Source organism: Lactuca saligna, chromosome 6 (assembly GCF_052625555.1).
Source record: "Lactuca saligna cultivar CGN05327 chromosome 6, ASM5262555v1, whole genome shotgun sequence".
Lineage (NCBI taxonomy): Eukaryota > Viridiplantae > Streptophyta > Magnoliopsida > Asterales > Asteraceae > Lactuca > Lactuca saligna.
Genome location: NC_136422.1, coordinates 52528390 through 52551674, shown reverse-complemented (window position 1 = coordinate 52551674; position 23285 = coordinate 52528390).

Here is a 23285-nt window from a genome sequence, read left to right as displayed (position 1 = left end):
TCCCGATAAAGCTAATATTATTGCTGATGCTCTCAGTCGGAAAGTCAATCTTGAAAGGAAAAGGCCAAGAGCGTTGAGAATTGAAGTTGTCTCGACCATTGTGGAAAGTATAAAGAAAGCTCAAGAGGAAGCTTCTGAAAAGAATGACCGAAAGGAGGAACGTTTGGGCAAAACGTTGGTGTTCGGTGTAAACAATCATGGACTGAAGGTGTTCAAAGATCAGATTTGGATACCTAAGACAGGAGGAATCAGAGATCTTCTGATGGAAGAAGCTCACAAAACCATGTACTCGATTCATCCCGGTAGCACTAAAATGTATAAGGACTTGAAACCCTACTACTGGTGGCCGACGATGAAACTTGATGTTTCAAAGTATGTGGCTGAGTGTGTGACTTGTGCAAGAGTCAAGACACAACATCAGAAACCATACGGGAGTTTAGAACCATTGCCTGTGCCTATGGGTAAGTGGGAAAACATTGCTATGGATTTTGTCACTAAACTGCTCAGAACAAAGAATGGTCACGACATGATATGGGTGGTCGTTGCTTGATTCACTAAGAGTGCGCATTTCATAGCAGCCAATGAGAAATGGTCTATGGAAAAGATTGCAAATTCTTACGTGAAAGAAATTGTGAGGCTTCACGGTGTTCCGTTAACGATTGTATCGGATCGTGATAGCCGTTTCACCTCAAGGTTTTGGAAAAGTCTACAAGAGGAAATGGGTACCAAGTTATGTTTAAGTACAACTTACCATCCGCAGACTGATGGTCAGAGTGAAAGAACGATACAAACACTTGAAGATATGCTGAGAGCATGTACCTTGGAATTCCTAGGTAATTGGGATGAACATTTACCATTGGTAGAATTTTCCTATAATAATAGTTTTCACTCGAGCATTAAGATGGCACCTTACCAAGCTTTGTATGGACAAAAGTGTCGTACGCCGTCTTGTTGGCTTGAGGCTGGGGAAAAGTAGTTTATGGGACTGGAGTTGGTTCATCAAACTGCTGAAAAGTTGAAAATAATTAGGGAAAGAATGTTAGCGGCTCAGGATCGTCAAAAGAGCTATGCTGACAAAAAGCGAAGACCGATGACTTTTGAAGTTGGGGAATCGGTTTTGCTTAAAGTCTCGCCGTGGAAGGGACTTATAAGATTTGGTAAAAGAGGAAAGTTGAGTCCAAGGTTTATTGGACTGTTTAAAGTTCTTCAGAGGATTGGGAACCAAGCTTACAAGCTCGAATTACCCGAAGAACTGAATGGAATTCACAACACTTTTCATGTGTGTTATTTGATGAAGTTCACGGGAGAAGTTCCCGACATAATTCCAATTTCTGAATTGAGAATTGATGAGAACAAAGGGTTGATTGAAGAACCAGAGGCAATTGTTGACCGAAAGACTAAGAAGTTGCGACGCAAAATGGTTGAGTTAGTGCTTGTCCGATGGAAACACACGAATGGGCCAAATCTCACTTGGGAAACGGAGAGTGACATGTTGAGTCGCTATCCGCATTTGTTTGTTGATGTGTGATTCCGGGGACGGAATCATTCTAAGATGGAGAGAATTGTAATGCCTGTGTTTCCGGGCTTGCCATTTTTAGCAATGTAATAGTCTAGGTTAACCTTTGTAACCCGTTTTGAGATAATAAGAGTGTAATATTTGAGTATTATGTGTTTTGTGCTTAATTGCTTAATTATGTGGTTTGAATAATTAAGAATAAAAATAAGCGTCAAAATTTAAGTGTAAAATAAACTTGATATCTTTAGATAATGTTGTAGTAGTTGAAACGCGGTTTCCGAATATATATAGAACACCCAAATCTGACTTCGTATGAGGAAGTTATGATTTATCGAAGTTTCGGCTAAGCGGTATGCAGCCTGAAATACTCGATTTGAGATCGAGCGGTTTTTAGCCGAAACAATCTAAACGAGAATCGAAGATCTCGTTGTTGGTATCGAAGCGATAAAAAGTTAGGCGAGAACGTACGTCAAACGAAGAAGTTATGAATCTATAACGAAATTTTCTGTCCCGGTGTATTAAAAATAAATAATAAAAAAAAATTCAAAATTAGCCGACGAAGTCTAAATGAAAGTTGTAGAGCGTAGTCTCACCTTCGCGTGGATATGAAGAACGTCGAAAACGGAGTTCGTATGAAGACAATATGAATTTTCGAAGTTTATTAAATAATTAATAATTAAATTTAATTATTAAATCCGGCATTATTCGAAGAAGAGTCACCAGACTCATCCGAAGTATGCCCCGCGTACCCAAGGTATGTCGACACTCGCACTCGAGTTCTTCGGATGACGCATGCGCTTACGAACTGAGGCGTACGCCCCGCGTAAACCCGGGGCCCAGTCCCTATAAATAGGATGCGAGGGCAGCCGGTTCTTTTGGTATTTTCTCCCTTCTCTCTCCCGTTTTGCATCGATTTGCGTGCCAGAAGTACCCCGAAGCCCCGGTATTATTCTCGAGCCCCGAAGCAAGTCCCGAGATCCTGAGAAGTGCGGTTTCCAAGCCGAAGCTCTGCCCGCGAGAAGTTCGATTTTTGTGAAGATCTTCCAGATCTGCTGAGGATTACTACTTCTACGAGCCGTAGTGCTGTTCGATCATCTTCTGATCAAGTGAGTGTGTAGTTACTTTCTTCTAACGCATAATTATGAAGTATTTTATACGAAATACGTGTTATGTGTATATTTTGTTGTTATGTGTGTGAATGTATATTCACTTTCTTCTATCTTATAGATCTGATTATTTCTCTATGAAATACGTGTTATGTGTGTGTGCCTCATCTGTTATGTGGAAAATGTATTGATTGAGCATGCTATACAGGTTTTGATACTATGTATAAAAATGTATGTTTTATCTACTAATATGTTGGGTAGAACATGGGTAGATGGTTGGTGTGTAATAAACAGATGAGAGGCCTCGATGTTGTTTTGATCCAGTCATCTAGCGGAATTTAGATGACGACCACGGACTTTTCTAGACAGTCCAGTGGAACTTTAGCAAGTTCATAACCTCTAGGTGTTAATGAACTTGGGTGTTCATTCGCTGTATTCCATCCCCCTCATGGTTGCCTTATTTGACTTATATTTTTTTTGGAAAGGGAACTTCCCTAACGAAGGTTTCCGGGCCAGCTTTCGCGCACCGACTAATCCCCCGCTGCAAACATAAAGCTTTGCCTCATGCCCTGGAGTCACTGCAGGCGAACCTCCATGGCCACAAGGGCTGAGTGGTGCCAGGATTTGAACATGGGTCAATAGGTTATCCACCATATCTTCCACATGCCTTACCAAGTCACCACAACCCAAGTGGTTATTGACTTATATTTATTTGACTTATATAGCTGAGGAACCCCCGAAGCATGTGTTGTCACCCCGATGAAATAATCTTAGACTAGGTCCCTTGTGTTAGTTATTTTAGGGACATAAAGTGAGAATAATGCGAATGGGTAATTGGGTTATTGTTGGTTGATGAAAATTAATTTAATTATTTATTGTGGGTTGAAAACCCTATATGCTCACCAGGCTCCCAAGCCTCACCCACTTAGTTTTATTTGTATTACAGGAAGTGGCGTGAGGGCATAAGATGGATGAACCATCAAGTTGTTTTGTTTACAAGTCTGTATGTGTATATATTTGTTGAATGACTTGTAATGTTATCGTTTATGCTTATTGGTCTGTATCGGAACATGACACCCTGAGTTTTGATTGTATAATGAAAATACATTTCTTTTATGAAATGCTTTGGTAAACATTGTTTTATCATGTTTTGTTTTTGGGAACAAATTCCGCAACTCTTTCAAATCAAAAGGATTTACTCTGAAATTATTTTAAAAGCATAAATGAAAATCAGTCTTTTCTGACCGAGATTTTGGGGATGTCACACATGTTGTGTGCCATTGACAACAACGTGTGCAAAACCAGCTCATCATCAGAATCATCATCATCCAATGAAGAAGAAGAATTTGAAGCAGAAAAAATATTCATATTGTTGAAAAAGTGTGTTTGAAGGATGTAAAAATATGTTTAAGTGTTTGTGTGTATATATATATATATATATATATATATATATATATATATATATATATATATATATATATATATATATATATATATATATATATATATATATGGTTTAAGTTTTAAATAAAAAAAGTATGTTTTTTTTTAAATTCTCCAACGTACACAACGAATAAACAGTCAATAGGCATTAACCAATTACCTCCCTCATCTTCGCTGACAGCCAAAATCACGTCGTACCACTCCTATCCACCTTGGGGTGGCGTTCATGCGTGGACCAAGTCTCCACGTCAGCCTTCACATATGGATATCCCAAACATACCAGACAACCTTAGGTGGTGTACGGTATACTATCTCACCTTTGAGATCATATGTCGACATCTTCAAGAATTGTATATCAGTTAAGAGAAGTTCCCAAAGTAATGTTTGTCGTCTATGTTTCGCTTCCTTTTTTAAACTTCTTTTTTGCTTTTGCAATTAAATATGTTCCTCAAACTTTTTCTTAAAAATATAAATAGTTTGGTTTTAATGTGTTTTTACCGGAAGACGATGCGACACGACTCCTTTTATCCATTCCATCTGGTCGTCTAAAGGGTTTCTTCGGATGGAATCTCGTCAACATCATCATTGAGGTTGATTGTATTCTATGCATCCAAAATTTGTATATAGTTGTTTGATTCAGGCATCATATATCATTTGTTGGATATGGTAAATTATGTAAGTACCTACAGATTAAGAGCCCATTTTGGGGCATTTGTTAGAACTTAACATGCTCTTATATTGGTAAATGATTTACCATAGTGTTCTTGTTGATATTGTTGGAGTGCGGTAGCAAATATGTGAAAATTATTTCTTCAACTTTATATAGATTGTTAATATTGTTGTAAATCTCGTAAAAATAAGTAATCTTAGCTTTCATGTCCAATCGTTTGGAAGAAAGATCTTCGTTATTTCAATTAACACCCATTCCGATTTCCATGTAGAGATGTTCTAAATTTTGCTCCCAAAACCCATTATATGTTTGGTTGTTTACAATTATGTTATTTTGGGGGATGGATACCCAAGCACATGCTAATGTGTCTTCCTCGGCTTACAACCTTTTTTTTTTTTTTTTTTTTTTTTATTTTTAGAATTTGGTTGTTCGGATGCTTATGATTTGGGTACTGAATCTGGTTGTAAATCATGTATTGATTAAGGTTTGGCTTGGGGTCAAGCAAGTTGAAATTGTTAAAAATATATATTTTAAGGTTCAAACTTAACATTTTTAGTCTTTGGGTGTAATGTTCGGTTTCTAGGTAAATTTCTTAAATTTATAATTGTTTATTTATTTATGTATGGTGACATAGTATGTTGGGCACAATTAAGGTACGATAGGCATACCTCGATGAATCTTGGGAACATGGTTTTCCCCTTAGTACGTTGGGTGTACCTAGCGTACTATGGGAGTACTCGAGCCAGGGCAAACCCTAAAATTTAGGTTTTGGACCCTATTTAAGCACCTTATAACCTCAAGACCCCTTTTATTATCATCTTCATTCGTTCCAAAGTAGATTTCATGAATCCCTAATCCCTTTTTAGATAATATTGAGTCTTGTGTGTGTTTGGTGCGTCTTGAAGAAAGAAGAACCCTTTGGAGAAGCTCTTGTTGATTTGAAGCTTGTGGATCCTGAATCTATTCACTTTCATCATCTTCCAAAAGGTATAAAGTCTCAATCTTGGTGATTCTTTGTTTAAATCCAGGCTAGTTAGGGTTTTTGGCATATTTTGGTCCCTTGAGTTGATTCATGTGAATATAAGTTACTCCAGAAGCTTATACTAACAAATCTTGACATTTTTGAGGTCCCTTGCTCATAAAAATGGCATCTTGATGGGTTAAGCTCAACCATGCACGAGTTGATGGTCTTAATATGAAGTTAGAGTGTTAAAAATGCATGTCGAGCCTCTTTGAGCCATGCAAAGGCATCAAGTTGATGACTTTATCATTTATGACAGTTCCTAAGAACTAGATATGTGATTTAGATGTTTGGACTTAAGGAATTAAGTGCTTAATGGGAGTTTTGACAATCAGGGGCATACGTTCAACGTAACACATTGTAGTCCCGTTTTCCTTTGATGTGATAACTTGTACGCTGGGCGTACTCACCAGAAGTGTAACAACCCAAAATTTAAGACCAAAAATTTCTTTAATAAATCATTACTTAAAATGACTTCATCATTCCAAAACATAATATGAGTATAAGTTTTCAAAACATATGTTCGTTATCAGAGTAAAAATTCCCAGGCTGTCTAATCTATGGTGTGTGCCATGCGATCACCCCGAGCTCTTTCCTCCGCTACCGGAAGTACCTGAAACCAAAACTGAAAACCGTAAGCACGAAGCTTAGTGAGTTCCCCACCCTATCACATACCATGCATAACCACATACTGCACATACTGGGCCACGCCCCCTATCTTGGGCCTCGCCCCCTACCTCGGGCCTCGCCCGCTACAACGGCCCCGCCGCTCCAGGCCCCGCCTGGCTTCGAGCCCCGCTCGGATACAGATCTGTTTTACTTAGGCCTCGCCTATCACAGGGCCTCATCCGTCACATAATAATAATAACACATAAACAGTTCATAACACATAACTAACACATGCAACTGGCTCGGTCCTAAGGCCTCGCCTTTCCTGGGCCTCGCCCATGTCCTGTTACTGAGGAGTCATGGAACCCCATCCATGCTCCTAATGGTAGTGAGGTACGGGCCCAGCCCACTCTCACTCCTGTGCTAATTCGGGCCTCGCCCCTAATCTGCTACTAGTGAGATATGGAACCCCATCCACACTCTGCTATTGGTGAGATACGGGACCTCGCCCACACTCACCTCCCCACCAGGTACATACATGTATCACACAGACAACAAGTATAAACTATCATATGTAAACAATTCCTTGGGCGCCCGCCCGCTATTACTGGACCTCGTACTGCAAACAATGCTAGCATACTGTGCCTAGGGCTAACCCCCAGGTCTTCTACTCATAACTACCTGGGCCGGTATTGTGGCCTTAGACCCATTCACACAAAGGGAAACTCACCTGAACTGGCTGACCTTGCTGAGGATCTCACTAGCTGCTTCCCGACAACTCACGGAACTCCTGCTCCCCTTGCTCCCCGAACTACCAATATCAATGCAACACTGAGTCTAACTGACCCCCGAAAGACAATCAAATCCACCCTGGTCCAAAGTCAAAGTCCTGGTCAAAGTCAACCTTCCAGGTCAACCCTACTTGCCGAGTCACCCTACTGACTCACCGAGTTCAAAATGATTAGATTCCTTTCATTCGCGACTCGACTCGCCGAGTCAGTCCATGACTCGCCGAGTCTACCGATTTCTGAGTCCAGACCTGTTCAACTCACTGAGTCTCCACCCGACTCACTGATTCGAGTCACAACTCGAAGGGTTTGGGGTTTCGCGACCTGACTCGCCGAGTCCAAGGCAATCTTCATACGACTCGACGAGTTGTTCATCCCACTCGTCGAGTTTCTCCAAATCTTCATGCTACTCGCCGAGTCCACTCAAAGGACTCGTCGAGTCCCTTCAGATCTTCTTTCATGCAGATGATCTTTGAGTCATGCATGGACTCCAAACTATAGATCCATCCTTCCCAAGCCTAGTCCACACGTAAAGTTGCAAACTTTACATGTAGAGAAGGAGATCTAGGCAAGATATGCCATTAACTAGGGTGTAAGGCCAAGGGACTTCAAAATCGACTCAATGGCTGATACTTTATGCTTCTCCAGGCCCTGAAACACTTGAATCTGAAGTAGCAACTCCAGATCCGGCCTCTATCCCAAAATAACAACATTATGGCAAAAGAGCCCCACAACCACACATAGATCTAGGTGCAAAAAGGATCCAGGAACTAGTCTATTACCTCCAAGTGCTCAGAATGAACTCACAATCCCAGATCTATAGCTCCTTCTTGCTCCTCCAAGTTCCTTCTTCCTTTTCCAAGCCTTAATGCACCTTCCAAGGCTCAACTAGGAGATATGACGGCTAGGGTTTGATATCCAGGGCTAAAGAGGCAGTATGGAACCCTAGGAAGAAGATTAAGACGTTTATATAGGCCCCAAGTCCTGAATTTAGGGTTTTCCACGCACAGACCAGACTCGCCGAGTCACCTTGACCGACTCGCCGAGTCGGTCGCTTACACCTCGACCCGGATCCCGCTCGGACTCGCCGAGTCCCTCCTTGGACTCGCCGAGTCGGCCCTTTAGTTAGGGCTTTTCTTTCCTTTCATGGCTTTTGAAACTTTGGGTGTTACAACTCTCCCCCACTTAAACTAAACTTCGCCCTAGAAGTTTACTATACCCTACTGTCGGCGATCAACCTCCAAAGCCCCACCATCCATTCAAGCACCAGCTGCCTAACTTTGCTGGCCTTCCGTTCAGTCATTCAGACCAATATCAATCCTTACAGATAATAATCTCGGGTCCATCCCGAGCCTGAACATCCTATAACACAACTTAGTCAGCCAACAATATTTTGGTAATTTCCAAATACCGCACTGACCCCGTAGGGTTCACCCTTTCTTTCCTTACGCGCTTTCCTTGCCTCCCCAAGGCAATGCTCCATAACCATCTATCCCTTCTGCCGCGGTGAAGACCCTTTCCTCACCAAATTTATTACTCCCGTCACCCCCAGTACGGGTCATCGTTGCCAGTAACCACTGGGCATTCTTCCTACTATCATTCGGTGTCGAGCACCCCACGATCGACTAACTGAATCCCACCATACTCTGCATCCCCGCACTGCTACTGACTAGAAATCCTGCTATTCTTATCTGGCTTCCGAATGAGCTGAGACCATCCTGGTCCCTACCAACCTATCAATATCTGGATTACCGACTCTCACCGATTACTGACCCCGCACAACCACTAGTTGCTCCCAGCGACATTCGAAGATACTTCCGCCACATATACTGCTCAATCTATTCCACCATGCTAGCACTACAATTTCCTGGGATCCCCGATCCCCTTGTCTAGACGCTAAGATCCTACCAGGTCCTACCTGTGCTACTAAAACTCACGGGCCTCACCCACGGGTCTCACCCAACCGTACTACTGAGCCACCCGGCTCTCAGGTCTCACCTATACTGCTATCCCCATACGGGCCCCGCCCACGGGTCTCACCCGACTGTATCCTGGAGAGGCCTCTTCCAAGGTCTCATCCCTCCATGACTATATAGGTAACTCCATACCATTCTCATCCACTTTCCATTCCCGATCCCTATCTGAATGTTAGGAGATAAGGGCCTCGCCCCGATTCCGCCAACGAGCTACTACAAAATGCTACGACTGCCCCGTAGTCTTACATCACTTTCCACCACTGACTGCTGACACGAAAACATCTACTGCTACTTGACCTCAAGATCCCCATTTCGACTCACACGAGTTCTACATGTGGCCCTATAACCTGAATCCGAACCACAAACCCACCATTACCCTTCACACGCACGCGCTGGTGGGTAGTTCTCAAACTCCCAACCCTGAACTTTTAAATGCTGAACTACCCCTTTTCCTTATCCGAAATCATATACCCGATCTGGATTCGTGTGTCCTTACCCTTATACACTCGGAGGATTCTCCCCCACTAAGATCCTGCTCACCCCTCGATGATCGGTGAGAAGAAATCCCATTCCTTACTACCACAATCAACCTGCTGAGGAATCCCAAGCTTACCATAGCTAAGGATCCAACCTGTCCATTTTAAAACTTATACGGCTCCGAAATAGCGAGACATACCGAGTCCCTCCAAGGCATGCTATGGATACTGCACTCAAAGTAACCTTCTTCGATACAACTCATCCCTTAATTACTAATCAATAACCAAGGTATGCAAATGGCATAAAACTCAATCCCAATGAACCCGCTCGAAAATAAAATTCTCAACCGCTAATGATGCAGAACCATAACAATATAATCATGCACAAAATAAAAGAACTGAGAACGGAAGTCGCATACCTGCAATGTCCGGCGTTGCTTGCATCTCCAAAGCAGCCATCTGAAAAGCCCTGCCTCCTACCGCAGGCGCCTCCGCACGGCCCTGACGGCCGTCTGTGATCCTCAAAGTTGCAGGAGCGGGTGCCATCACCCGTCCTGCTGAAAACAAACTAGGGCACTGGGCCTTCTTGTGGCCCCGCTGATTGCAATGAAAACATATCAAGTCTGATCCCTGGGTGATGGTAGCAGTACAATCTCTGCTAAAATGACCCGTCCGACCGCACCTGAAACAGCCAGACTCACCGCCACTACCACTCCTGCACGCGCCCCCGTGCGTCCTGCCACACCTTCCGCATCGACTGCGGTCCTGATAATCCCTCGACCTCGAATCCGTTCCCTTGGTCCTTTTGCCTGAACTCGCGGCCACCTGAACCTCATCCGGCTTCCTCTTCCGGATCTGCTCCAAATCAATTTCCCTCTCCCTAGCCTGAGAAATCATATCCTCCAGGGTCTTACATCCGGACCTACTCACGAACTCCCTGATGTCATCCCTTAGCATCTCATGATATCGTGCCTTCTTCATCTCCTCATCCGCGACATACTGCGGAACAAGAAGGGCTCTCTCCCTGAACTTGGCGGTGATCTCCGCCACAATCTCAGTAGTCTGCGTCAAATCCTGAAACTCCTGGGCCAACTGCTGCACCTCGATAATCGGCGAAAACTCCGCTCTAAACCTCGCTGAGAAATCACTCCAAGTCATCGCGTCCAACGCGGCATCATCCCCCAAAGCGTGACCAATCTCCTCCCACCAATCCCTCGCTCTGTCCTTCAGAAGACAGGAAGCGAGTCTGACCTTGTCCTCCTCAGGACACCGGCTCGTACGGAATGCGTTGACAACATCAGCCAACCACCTGCTGCTAGCGATGGGGTCCCTAGCCCCATGATAATCTGGTGCCCCGCAGGCCCTGAACTCCCGAAATGTCAAGGTACGTGCTCCCAACAAAGCCATCATCTCAGTACGGAAGGCTCCCAGCCTCTCATCCAAAATCTCCAATATACCCTCCTTGACCGTGCCAAAGATCACATGAGTCTGAGCTAGAGTACTGCGCGTAAACTCCTCTGATATCAACTCCCTCATCCGCTCCTCGAGCTGCTCGGCCCCTAAACCCGAGCCTAATCCCTCTCCGGCGCCTGATCCGCCCGCTGGTCCCTCTTGCAATGTCACCATACTGAAACATACAACATAACCACTATCAGAATACTCCTCACTGCTGCGAGACCAAACATACTCACTACCAGGTTCCCGGTCTTGTCTCGGCCTTCCCTGAATCGAGTACGGATCCTCTGCTTTCAGTAGTACGGGCCCATACTACCTTCCACATCTATCCGTACTTTCCTCCGGAACTGCTTTGACTCCACCAGGTCCCTTTTTCTACTACTACTGCTCCCAGCACTACCTCATCCTAGGCTTACCCTAGGGAAACCTTTGACTCAACGCAACCAGTCCTCAGCTGCTGAAGGCCTCCTCGCGATGCCAATTAGCCATCACCTGGATACCATCACATGTGACGAGGCTCAGATAATCCTTCAAGTAAAAGACTCGTTCCTACAACGGTTGGACTCAAACAAGAGCTGCGCAATAGGACCAAATCCAACACTCTGAGATTATTCAACCCTGATCACATGTGACGTGACGTATCCACCTAATGGCTAACTCCCATCACTTAGAATCCCACAGTGCACAAAGCAAGCAACATTCAGACAAGGGAAAATCTAACCATGACATACTCAAGCAATCATATCCACATAGCAGGAATCTGAACTAGCACGCAACACAACTCATAACTCAGGCATAACCTAATCAGGTTATCCTACTACTGACTATTCGGCACTATCATGCAGATCAAAAGCACATATAACAGGCACATAAGGCATCCTCCCTAGATCCTTAGTCCTAATCTAGCATGCTGCTCTATTAACTGATAATCAAAATATAAACTTGTATGGGTATTTTGGGGTACTTACTTGAGCTCGGTTGATTGCATGCACCACACCTCTTTTCTCTTTTCAAGTTCCTTTCTTTCTGAATTCTTTTTACTTTTATAAAGCCGTTTTCTTTCTCAGAACTCTCTTTACAAAACTATCTTTTCGCTTTTGAAAACTTTTTATCCGACCCTTCAGTTTGAGTTCAGGCACACCCGAGAGTATGCCTGAATCCCTCAAACCAAGGCTCTGATACCAACTTGTAACAACCCAAAATTTAAGACCAAAAATTTCTTTAATAAATCATTACTTAAAATGACTTCATCATTCCAAAATATAATATGAGTATAAGTTTTCAAAACATATGTTCGTTATCAGAGTAAAAATTCCCAGGCTGTCTAATCTATGGTGTGTGCCATGCGATCACCCCGAGCTCTTTCCTCCGCTACCGGAAGTACCTGAAACCAAAACTGAAAATCGTAAGCACGAAGCTTAGTGAGTTCCCCACCCTATCACATACCATGCATAACCACATACTGCACATACTGGGCCACGCCCCCTATCTTGGGCCTCGCCCCCTACCTCGGGCCTCGCCCGCTACAACGGCCCCGCCGCTCCAGGCCCCGCCTGGCTTCGAGCCCCGCTCGGATACAGATCTGTTTTACTTAGGCCTCGCCTGTCACAGGGCCTCGCCCGTCACATAATAATAATAACACATAAACATTTCATAACACATAACTAACACATGCAACTGGCTCGGTCCTAAGGCCTCGCCTTTCCTGGGCCTCGCCCATGTCCTGTTACTGAGGAGTCATGGAACCCCATCCATGCTCCTAATGGTAGTGAGGTACGGGCCCAGCCCACTCTCACTCCTGTGCTAATTCGGGCCTCGCCCCTAATCTGCTACTAGTGAGATATGGAACCCCATCCACACTCTGCTATTGGTGAGATACGGGACCTCGCCCACACTCACCTCCCCACCAGGTACATACATGTATCACACAGACAACAAGTATAAACTATCATATGTAAACAATTCCTTGGGCGCCCGCCCGCTATTACTGGACCTCGTACTGCAAACAATGCTAGCATACTGTGCCTAGGGCTAACCCCCAGGTCTTCTACTCATAACTACCTGGGCCGGTATTGTGGCCTTAGACCCATTCACACAAAGGGAAACTCACCTGAACTGGCTGACCTTGCTGAGGATCTCACTAGCTGCTTCCCGACAACTCACGGAACTCCTGCTCCACTTGCTCCCCGAACTACCAATATCAATGCAACACTGAGTCTAACTGACCCCCGAAAGACAATCAAATCCACCCTGGTCCAAAGTCAAAGTCCTGGTCAAAGTCAACCTTCCAGGTCAACCCTACTCGCCGAGTCACCCTACTGACTCGCCGAGTTCAAAATGATTAGATTCCTTTCATTCGCGACTCGACTCGCCGAGTCAGTCCATGACTCGCCGAGTCTACCGATTTCTGAGTCCAGACCTGTTCAACTCACTGAGTCTCCACCCGACTCACTGATTCGAGTCACAACTCGAAGGGTTTGGGGTTTCGCGACCTGACTCGCCGAGTCCAAGAACAGACTCACCGAGTCCAAGGCAATCTTCATACGACTCGACGAGTTGTTCATCCCACTCGTCGAGTTTCTCCAAATCTTCATGCTACTCGCCGAGTCCACTCAAAGGACTCGTCGAGTCCCTTCAGATCTTCTTTCATGCAGATGATCTTTGAGTCATGCATGGACTCCAAACTATAGATCCATCCTTCCTAAGCCTATTCCACACGTAAAGTTGCAAACTTTACGTGTAGAGAAGGAGATCTAGGCAAGATACGCCATTAACTAGGGTGTAAGGCCAAGGGACTTCAAAATCGACTCAATGGCTGATACTTTATGCTTCTCCAGGCCCTGAAACACTTGAATCTGAAGTAGCAACTCCAGATTCGGCCTCTATCCCAAAATAACAACATTATGGCAAAAGAGCCCCACAACCACACATAGATCTAGGTGCAAAAAGGGTCCAGGAACTAGTCTATTACCTCCAAGTGCTCAGAATGAACTCACAATCCCAGATCTATAGCTCCTTCTTGCTCCTCCAAGTTCCTTCTTCCTTTTCCAAGCCTTAATGCACCTTCCAAGGCTCAACTAGGAGATATGACGGCTAGGGTTTGATATCCAGGGCTAAAGAGGCAGTATGGAACCCTAGGAAGAAGATTAAGACGTTTATATAGGCCCCAAGTCCTGAATTTAGGGTTTTCCACGCACAGACCAGACTCGCCGAGTCACCTTGACCGACTCGCCGAGTCGGTCGCTTACACCTCGACCCGGATCCCGCTCGGACTCGCCGAGTCCCTCCTTGGACTCGCCGAGTCGGCCCTTTAGTTAGGGCTTTTCTTTCCTTTCATGGCTTTTGAAACTTTGGGTGTTACAAGAAGGTCTTTTGGTCAATTGATGGGCCTTGGGCCATGGCTTGTTGGGCAGAGAGTAGAAAAGTTAAAAGGGTCTTTTACCCTTTGTGATAGGGATTATAATTCAAACTTTCATTTATTACCCTAAATAGTGATTAGAGTTGGTTTGACTGTATTCAGTGTGAGGAGTCATGGTAGCTGCAGCGAGAGAGTGTGACTTGTGCATCTTCATATTGAGTTGAGTTTCCTCATTGTATTTGTGGGTCGAATGCAACAATACCGACCCATTGGATTATGTTGTAGGATGGTAGTGATCTTCGTGACACTTAATGATAAGTACGTATGTGCTTGTTGTCTTTGTGACTCTTGATAGTATGAATGTATGTTTAGTTATAGGGGTGAAATAGACTCGTACCGGTTGAAAGATACTGAAGGAGTTGGAAGGGACTCAATGATTCAGAAGGGACTCAAGGGTGAAATAGACCCATTATATGTTATGTATGACATGTATGTATGATGTATGGTATGTGGTATTTGGGGAACTCACTAAGCTTTATGCTTGCGGTTTAACTTTATGTTTTAGGTACTTCTGGTTCGAGTGGTAAGGGCCCATCTAGATCGTAGTGAATCCACCCATGTTAAACAATTTTTATGATTTTGGAATTTGTACTTTGAGAATTTTTTTTACATTAGCATACTTTGATGGTTGTTTGAGATATTTGATGAATTTTGGTTGATTTAAAAATGAATTTTTTACTTATGATTTTTGGGTTGTTACATTGGGTATTTTCTGTATAATTGTCTATTATGCAGGGTATGTTTTGTATTTACAAGTGTGAGGTGTTTTGATATTGCCATATCTATACATATATTTAATCATTATTTTTAATACATTTTAAGTTATATTTTGATTAATTTCAAAGATATTTGATACTTATTGAGTTAAAATTATATTTTGCAGCTAAATACGACATTCTTGAAGAAAAAGGACGAGAAGTGAAAAATATTGGAACCTGGAAGGACTGGAGCTGAACCGAGAGCTTAATGGAGCTTAAAAGGAAGAAGAACCAAGCAAATACACTCCCCATGATGTGGTTATAAGGAAATTCCCGATGAATTACAAAATCAGGAAGCTCACGATGTGAGCCTTATAACCTCATGGCGTAAGGAGCAAACGTCCTAGAAGATCATTACATGGAAGCCAAGTTTCCTTGTCAGATACAGATTATTACTAGCCTCACGATGTGAGACCCTAATTCTCACAATGTAAGGGTCGATTTAAGGAAACTATAAATACTCCTTCGCACATTCGACTTGAAGGGGGTTGGATATGATTCTATGGAGTTATATTCAAAATCAAAAGTCAGAGAGGAGCAAAAAACAACCTTTTGGAAGAGAGAACGTTTGAAGATTGAAGATTTGAAGATCGCACATCACATTCGGTTTGTATTAATTCAATAATGTTGAATTCTTAAGATTTTGTGTGTTTACTTTCTGCCATGAGTAGTTAATTTACTAAACTTTCGTCTAGTTAGATGAAACCTAAAACTATGCGTTAGTTTCTTATTTTATTGATTACATGAGCTTGGATTTATTTTATGTTTGATTATCGAATCCTAGTATCTTAAAGCTTTAATATTTGTTTCCTACATTCAAGTTAGGTGTAGTTAAATTATCAATTTAGATTACACGAGCTTTATCAACTAGTAGTTTATGATCATTAAACTATTAGAGCTAGGATTCATCAAATCTTAGATTAGGTAATAAAGACGACAACTTTAGCTGTGTTAGAGAATATGATTTGATCATAATTATGTTTGGTAAACCGTCTTGATCATAGATATTTACCTTAGATATATCTTACATAACTAAATTATCATTAATAATCAATTATGTGTTTTCTTGTGTATGATCATTACATAGTAGTTCATGAATTGGTGAAAATATTAGGAGATCTGATCAAGATTACTAATAGTATCTATTTTAGTAACCACCTTTATTTATCCTTAAATAAGAACTAATCATAGGAAAAAGGTGGATTCAAAACCAAGCAAAAGTGCTTTTAATACATTGATAACATTCGTTCTTAGTTAAGAGTTTGTTTAGTTTTAAGTTAATTTGAACATGCAAAATCAGATAAAAACCCCCCCACTTTAGTTAATTCCTTTTAGATTAATTTTTAGTAATTCTTTTAATAAAACTAAATCCGTTCCCTGTGTTTGATACCCAACTTACTTTACTATACTATAAACTGACTAGGTACACTACCTATAGGTGTATTAGTAGATAAGAAGTTACTTATAAGAAGGCCAAGCAGAAACCGTTCACAAGAGTAGGCAAAAGGGCCGTTAAAAATAGGTAATGATGAAACATATACGCCATCGAACCATCACGTCAATGTTTAATCGTTTAACAGTTACATTAAAATAGAGTTTGAATTGTTAGTCTAAATAAAAGTAACAATCTAAACTAGGGGGCTTAATAGGATATACCCTAGCTCGATCTACATATATCCCCTTACTTACTAAACCTTTCGTATATCGGACCAGGTATAATACAGACCAGTTTTATACAGGACCATTGGTAGGCCAAACCAGCCATATGTCGGACCATGCGTATACCGGACCAACCATATGCCAAACCATGTGAAATAACGAACGTACTACTAGAACATGTCACAACAGTGTAATAATACATAGGAACTCACAGAAAACAACATATATATGGATGTTTGATTGATGGTGTGACATCCCCAAATTCACGGTTATTTAAAAAAAATTATTGATGCTTATTTGAAAATCAGAGTATTTTTTAAAGAATAATATTGCGGAACTTGTTGCCGGAAAAACATGATAAATATATTATCAGAGCATTTCCGAATAAATGTATTTTGTTTTTTTATTAAAACGTTGGGATATCATCGTCAATACAGAAACATAAGCATAAACAGACTTTACATTCATTTACACTAGTGATCTATATCTCCTTTAATCTCTTAGTGTAATGTAGCTCCGTATCGACACATGTGATACAAATAAACTGAGTGGGTTGAGTTGGGAAACCTGGTGAGTACATATGGTTTTCAACCCACAATAATAATGTTATTATGTTTAATCATCAAACAATTAACCCAATTAGCCATCCCCATTATCTTCTTTATTCTTAAGTAACTTACGTAAGCATCATCTAAACCTCAATATTCATTCCTAAGGATTGTCCTAAGGTATAGGTACGAAGTCCATCATTGCCTATGGCACAACTGCCAATGATATCTATTAGACACTAAGTCCATAGCTGCTAGGGTCTTTCAGGGTGCATCTTGTGAACATGTAGGTCAAAACATCTGGTGAACACATAGTTCAAAACATTTGGTGAACACTTAGTTCAAAATACCTAGTGAATACGTAGTTCAAAAACACCTACAAGTTACGATCCTGCTAGCGTTCCACTAGAATGTCTAGAATAGTATGTGGTCGTTTTCTATACTCCGCTAGATGGCTAGATCATCTTAAACATTGAGGTCTCTCATCATTTTATCACACATCCACTATTTCATCTGCCCATATTTTACCCAACATTTTTGTAGATATAAAATACATATACAGTTTAAATCATTTAAAACATGTATAAATCGTTCATCCAGCATAGATATCAAGAATATAGATAATATGCACACATAGCACATAATTTATATTAAATACTTCATATCTATGTGTAAGATGAAAGTAACTATACACTCATTTGTTAAAGCGGTGATTCAACTTGGATAGCGCTTCGCTTATTAACAATATAATTTCTTCGTCGAAACCTAACATTATTACCACTAGATTTTAGTCTAATATTTATTGCTACTAGTTATGAGCAATTTTGTTTTTTAAGTGTTAAACTATATTTTTCAACCACTATGTATGTACAGGCAGCGCCAGACATAAAACATCGGAGGGCAGAACCATTTTGGTATATATCACTTCTGAAATCCAACAACCCTATGCGGTCCTTTAAACCAGATTCCTCGTACCGCGAGTAGTTGAAAAAACTATTATAATAAAACTTTATATATTATATTTTATAATACACACACACACACACACACACACATATATATATATATATATATATATATATATATATATATATATATATAATTTATAAGTTCATAATAACGATAATAAATTTAAACATAACCTATACTTATAGTAGGGTAAGCACAACTTACTTACAAGAGGGTTTTAGCTAGGAGTTAGGCTCTGTAGGGGCAGAACATCGTTGTTGAATCTTTTTAAGAAAGATTCTTACAGCGCTTTAGTGCTTACCTTACTATACTAAAACTATAGAAAGATAAGTCGAATCACGAGACACCGAAATGTTTGGGGGATAAGATGAAAAAAACTCTTGAATCAAGATAATAGTATAAATATGAGAGCTAGAGACTCTTATTTATAGTAATTGAATTTTCAAAAACTACCCACTATATTTACTTAAGGACCTTATACTTATTTAAACGACTAAACACTCGTTTATAATGCTATTTTAAATAGATTTACCGATATTTGTACTAAAATATTGTCGAAAGCTCTCAACACTAGTCTTATAATGACCGCATCATCGATACCTTTCTAATGATATATACATATGTGTATATATGTATTCGTATATATGATTTATATTTTATTTTAATACATAAATATGCTATTATAATTTATAACTCGTTCATACCCACTCCGTTTTTGATGTTCTTTATATCCACGCGTAGCTATCGACGATATCTACAACTTTCGTTTAGACTCCGTCAACTAATTTTGACTTTATTATTCGTCCATATTTTTATAAATTAAACGATTTTGTTAAAATCACAACTCTCTCATACGAACTCCGTTTTTGACATTCTTTTTATCAAATTTTAAGAAGTATTACGATTTTCGTTTTGGTGGCATTAGATAAAAATCAACCATTCTCTTTGTATCTTTTTACATCATAAATTCTTTGTATCTTTGTATCTTATAAAAACAATATCTAATTCATACAGAGTCTGATTTCTACGAAATTTATATTTTCGGGATCAGGGAGACATGTACTTTCTCTCTCTCTCTCTCTCTCTCTATATATATATATATATATATATATATATATATATATATATGTTTTGGTGCACTTATTTTTACAATTTACGAACGATTCGGCCGATTTTTCCTATTTATTTTTTTTATAATCATGAAACACATAATATTCACATAATTCTTATTTATTATGTGAAATATTTTACAATTGTTAACCATAACTATTACTTTGGTTAAGATTATTTATCCTAGATAATAAATAAAAAAATCATTTTGAACGCTTATTATTGACTAGCCTGAATCTGCAGGTGTTACAAATGGGTCCTTAAACCAAAGAACCACAACTGTAAAACTGGCTAACAAATACATGCAACTATACCTTCGCGGGTATGGCCATTAATGCAACATGATAGCAAACATGTTTGGTGTAGAAAGAGGGTATGACCCCTCAATATCAGCTATAAATATCGGACAAAGAACACTCCATGGTATGCATATTTCGATCATATTACTCCTCAGTCGATCTTACCCTTATTACTTTCATTTCCTCACTGGTTCATAAATATCCTTTACCATAAGGCAATCCTCCTTGCCAACTTAATCTCCAGAGGGTTGGACCGAGGTCACATCCTGGTCAATCGACTTATGATCTAGTGTTTGCTGTCTCTAGGTTGTCCATTTCGATAAGGGAACAACAATCCTTGTTAAATATGGAAGGTGAACCTGGACATTCATCAGTAATAAAAATTTACCTCCTTGTGATGTTTGTCATAAGGCTAAAAAACCTAGAGATCCTTTTTCCTATTAGTTAGTATGTTACTTCCAAGCTTGGTGAACTAATCCACTTAGATGTTTGGGGTCCTTCTAGAGTGACAACATTAGAAGGGTTTAGGTTCTTTTTGATTACTGTGGATGAATATACTAGGGCTACATGAGTTTATCTTTTAAAATCTAAAGAGGAAGCTTTTGATTATGTTTATGTTGTCTTTAATATATTTATGAATCAATTTGAAGTTAAAATTAAAGTTGTGAGATCTGATAATGACACTAAATTTCTTAATAATACATTGAAGTCTCTTTTTAAATCTAAAGGAATTATTCATCAAACCTCACGTGTGCACACTCCACAACAGAATGGTGTTGTGGAGAGGAAGCATATGCATATTCTAAACACGGATAGATCTTTGCTTTTCTAATCAGGTTGACCTCTTGAGTTATGAGGTGCAGTTGTTTTAACTAGCATGTTCCTTATAAATAGAACTCTCACTTTTGGTTTAAATGGTATTTATCCTTATGAACTTGTTTATATATGTTCTCGTAGTTTTAATAAACTTAAAGTGTTTGGTTGTTTGTGTTTAACCTCTAAACTTAACAATTCTGATAAAGTTTTACGAAAGAGCTAAAAAATGCATATTTCTTGGTTATCCTTTTAAGAAAAAAGGTATAAAGTCTTAAGTCTTGATACAAATTTTGTTTTTATTTCCAGGGATGTAAGTTTTACGAATTTGTGTTTCCTTTCAAGCTTAAATCTTATGTTCCTGATAAATCTCATGTTACCTCGACCTTTAGTGATCCTTTTTTCCTATGATTAGATTTTTTTTCATCTAGTAATATTCAAGAACACACTAGTGTAGATGACTTGAGAGTTAACCATTAGGAGGATGGTGCTAGTGCAACCATAATTTGGATGCAGACGATAATCTGGATGAATCCCCTTCTTTTGATGTCAGCAACCAGACTGGTAGAGAATATATACCTTCTGCTAACAGGTCTATTCCTAGTTTATTTACCTTGGATGATGAAAGTATTCAGTCTAATCTTAACCCTTTTGAAAGTCGGGATTTAGGGGTCACTAGGTTTGGGCATGATGTGCGTTTACCTGCTAGGTTTAATGACTATATTGTTAAAGGAATACATAAGTTTGGAATTAAAAAATCTGTAAATTACTCCTTGTTAAACTCTAAAAATTATTGTTTTGTTTCTAGTTTGAATAAAACTTGTGATCTAAAATCTTATTCTAAAGCTGCTTTAGATCCCAACTGGGTCAAATCAATGAATGAAGAGATAGAAGTTTTTCATCGAAATCATACTTGGGACATCACTAATTTACCTAAAAATAGAAAACCTATTTGGTTTCATTGGATATATAAAGTTAAATATAAGTCAAATGGAGAGGTAGAAAGGTATAAAACAAGATTGGTTGCTAAGGGTTATAGTCAAAGGGAAGGTATTGACAGTGAGGAGACTTTTTCTCTAGTAGCCAAAATTAGGGTTTTGCACCCTATTTAAACACCTTAAGTTCCAGGTGTTGAACTCATTTCTAACCTCCAACCCTAATCTTGAAACCCTAAAGCCTTTTGAGTGTGGTGAGCCCTTTGAGAGTGTATTTTGGTGTGTTTAAAGCCCTTGGAAGAAGGCGAAGCTTGGTGCAAGGTGGTGATTTAAGCTGGATACTTCAAGATCTTGATTCTTTACATCATTTCCAGCATATTTCTGGTAAAAATTTCCAAGCTTGCTCAATATTTGATTAGATCTCTTTTTTTTGGTTAGTTATGATGCTTTTAGCCATGTTTGGGTGATTAGTGGGGTTGAAGGTCGTCCGAAGTGCTTTCTTCTAGATCTATGGTCCTCTTGAACTCTTTTGGCATAAAGGTGCCAATTTTATGGTCTTAAAAGCTCCATCCATGCATTAAGTCCATCTTATGGCTTCTTTTGGACATTCGATCCTCTTATAAGCATACTTGAGAGTAAGTTGGAAACTTTACGTGTGTTTATAGGCTTTAAGGACCAGATTTGTATTGTGGGGATTTGTCTCGTGAATAAGTGCTTATTGATTAAGTCCTTACCCTTTTAAGTTTATGGTTTGGGTTTGGAACCCATTTTGGGGGTTCTTAGGGGTAAAGTTGGAAACTTTACCCTTCTTAAGGCTATTTCAGTTAAGATCTGAGTGGGAGAAGCTGTTAGTTTCGATTATGTCGGCTTAATGGATTAAGCTGTTTGGTCTTGGGTGAGCTCGATGAGTTGGATGGCCAACTCGACGAGTTGTTTTGGTTTTCCCCGGTTCTGAGTTGGTGTGGGTCAAATCGGCGAGTTGGACCGGTTCCTTCCCGACTTTGCGGTTGTCAGAGGAACTTGGCGAGTTGAAGGATAAAACTCGGTGAGTTTGGTCAACTCAATCTGTTGACTGTGACTTTTGACTTATGCCTTTGATCAAGTTATCCCAAGGGGTGTTTGAAGCAATCTGAATTGGAAAATGTGGGCTTAGGATAAGGCCTGTATGGGATTGGGCCCACTTTGGAAAATTAGGTCATTAGTGGGCCTTCATGGATTTTATGGTTTTGGATCTTGTTGGTTTTGGGTTTGGGCTTTAGTTATGAATCTTATTGGGCCAGGGGTAAAATGGTCATTTTACCCCAAGTATGGATTTTGGATCATGGTTTAGAACCCAACTGCTAATTGGGTGATATTTTGGTATTGTTAGTTGGAGGAGTTGTTAGGGCAGTAGTTACGGATTTCTTGCAGTGAGCTTCAACATTCGAGGTGAGTTTCCTTACCGGGTTTAGTGGGTCGAAGGCACCAATGTCGGCCCATTTTTTGTTATGCTGATAGAATGCTAGCTGTCTTTGTGACTCTTGCATTTACCTATGTTTATATGCTATTAGACTAAGGTCCGATGTCGGGCGAAGCCTGATGACTATTGTATGCTGTGTATATAACATGTGTATATGTTTATATGCTTTTCGAGCTCAGCTCGATGACCGGGCGGGACCCGATGACCGCACAGGGTCCGATGATCGGGCGGGGCCCAATGACTGAATGGGGCCCACT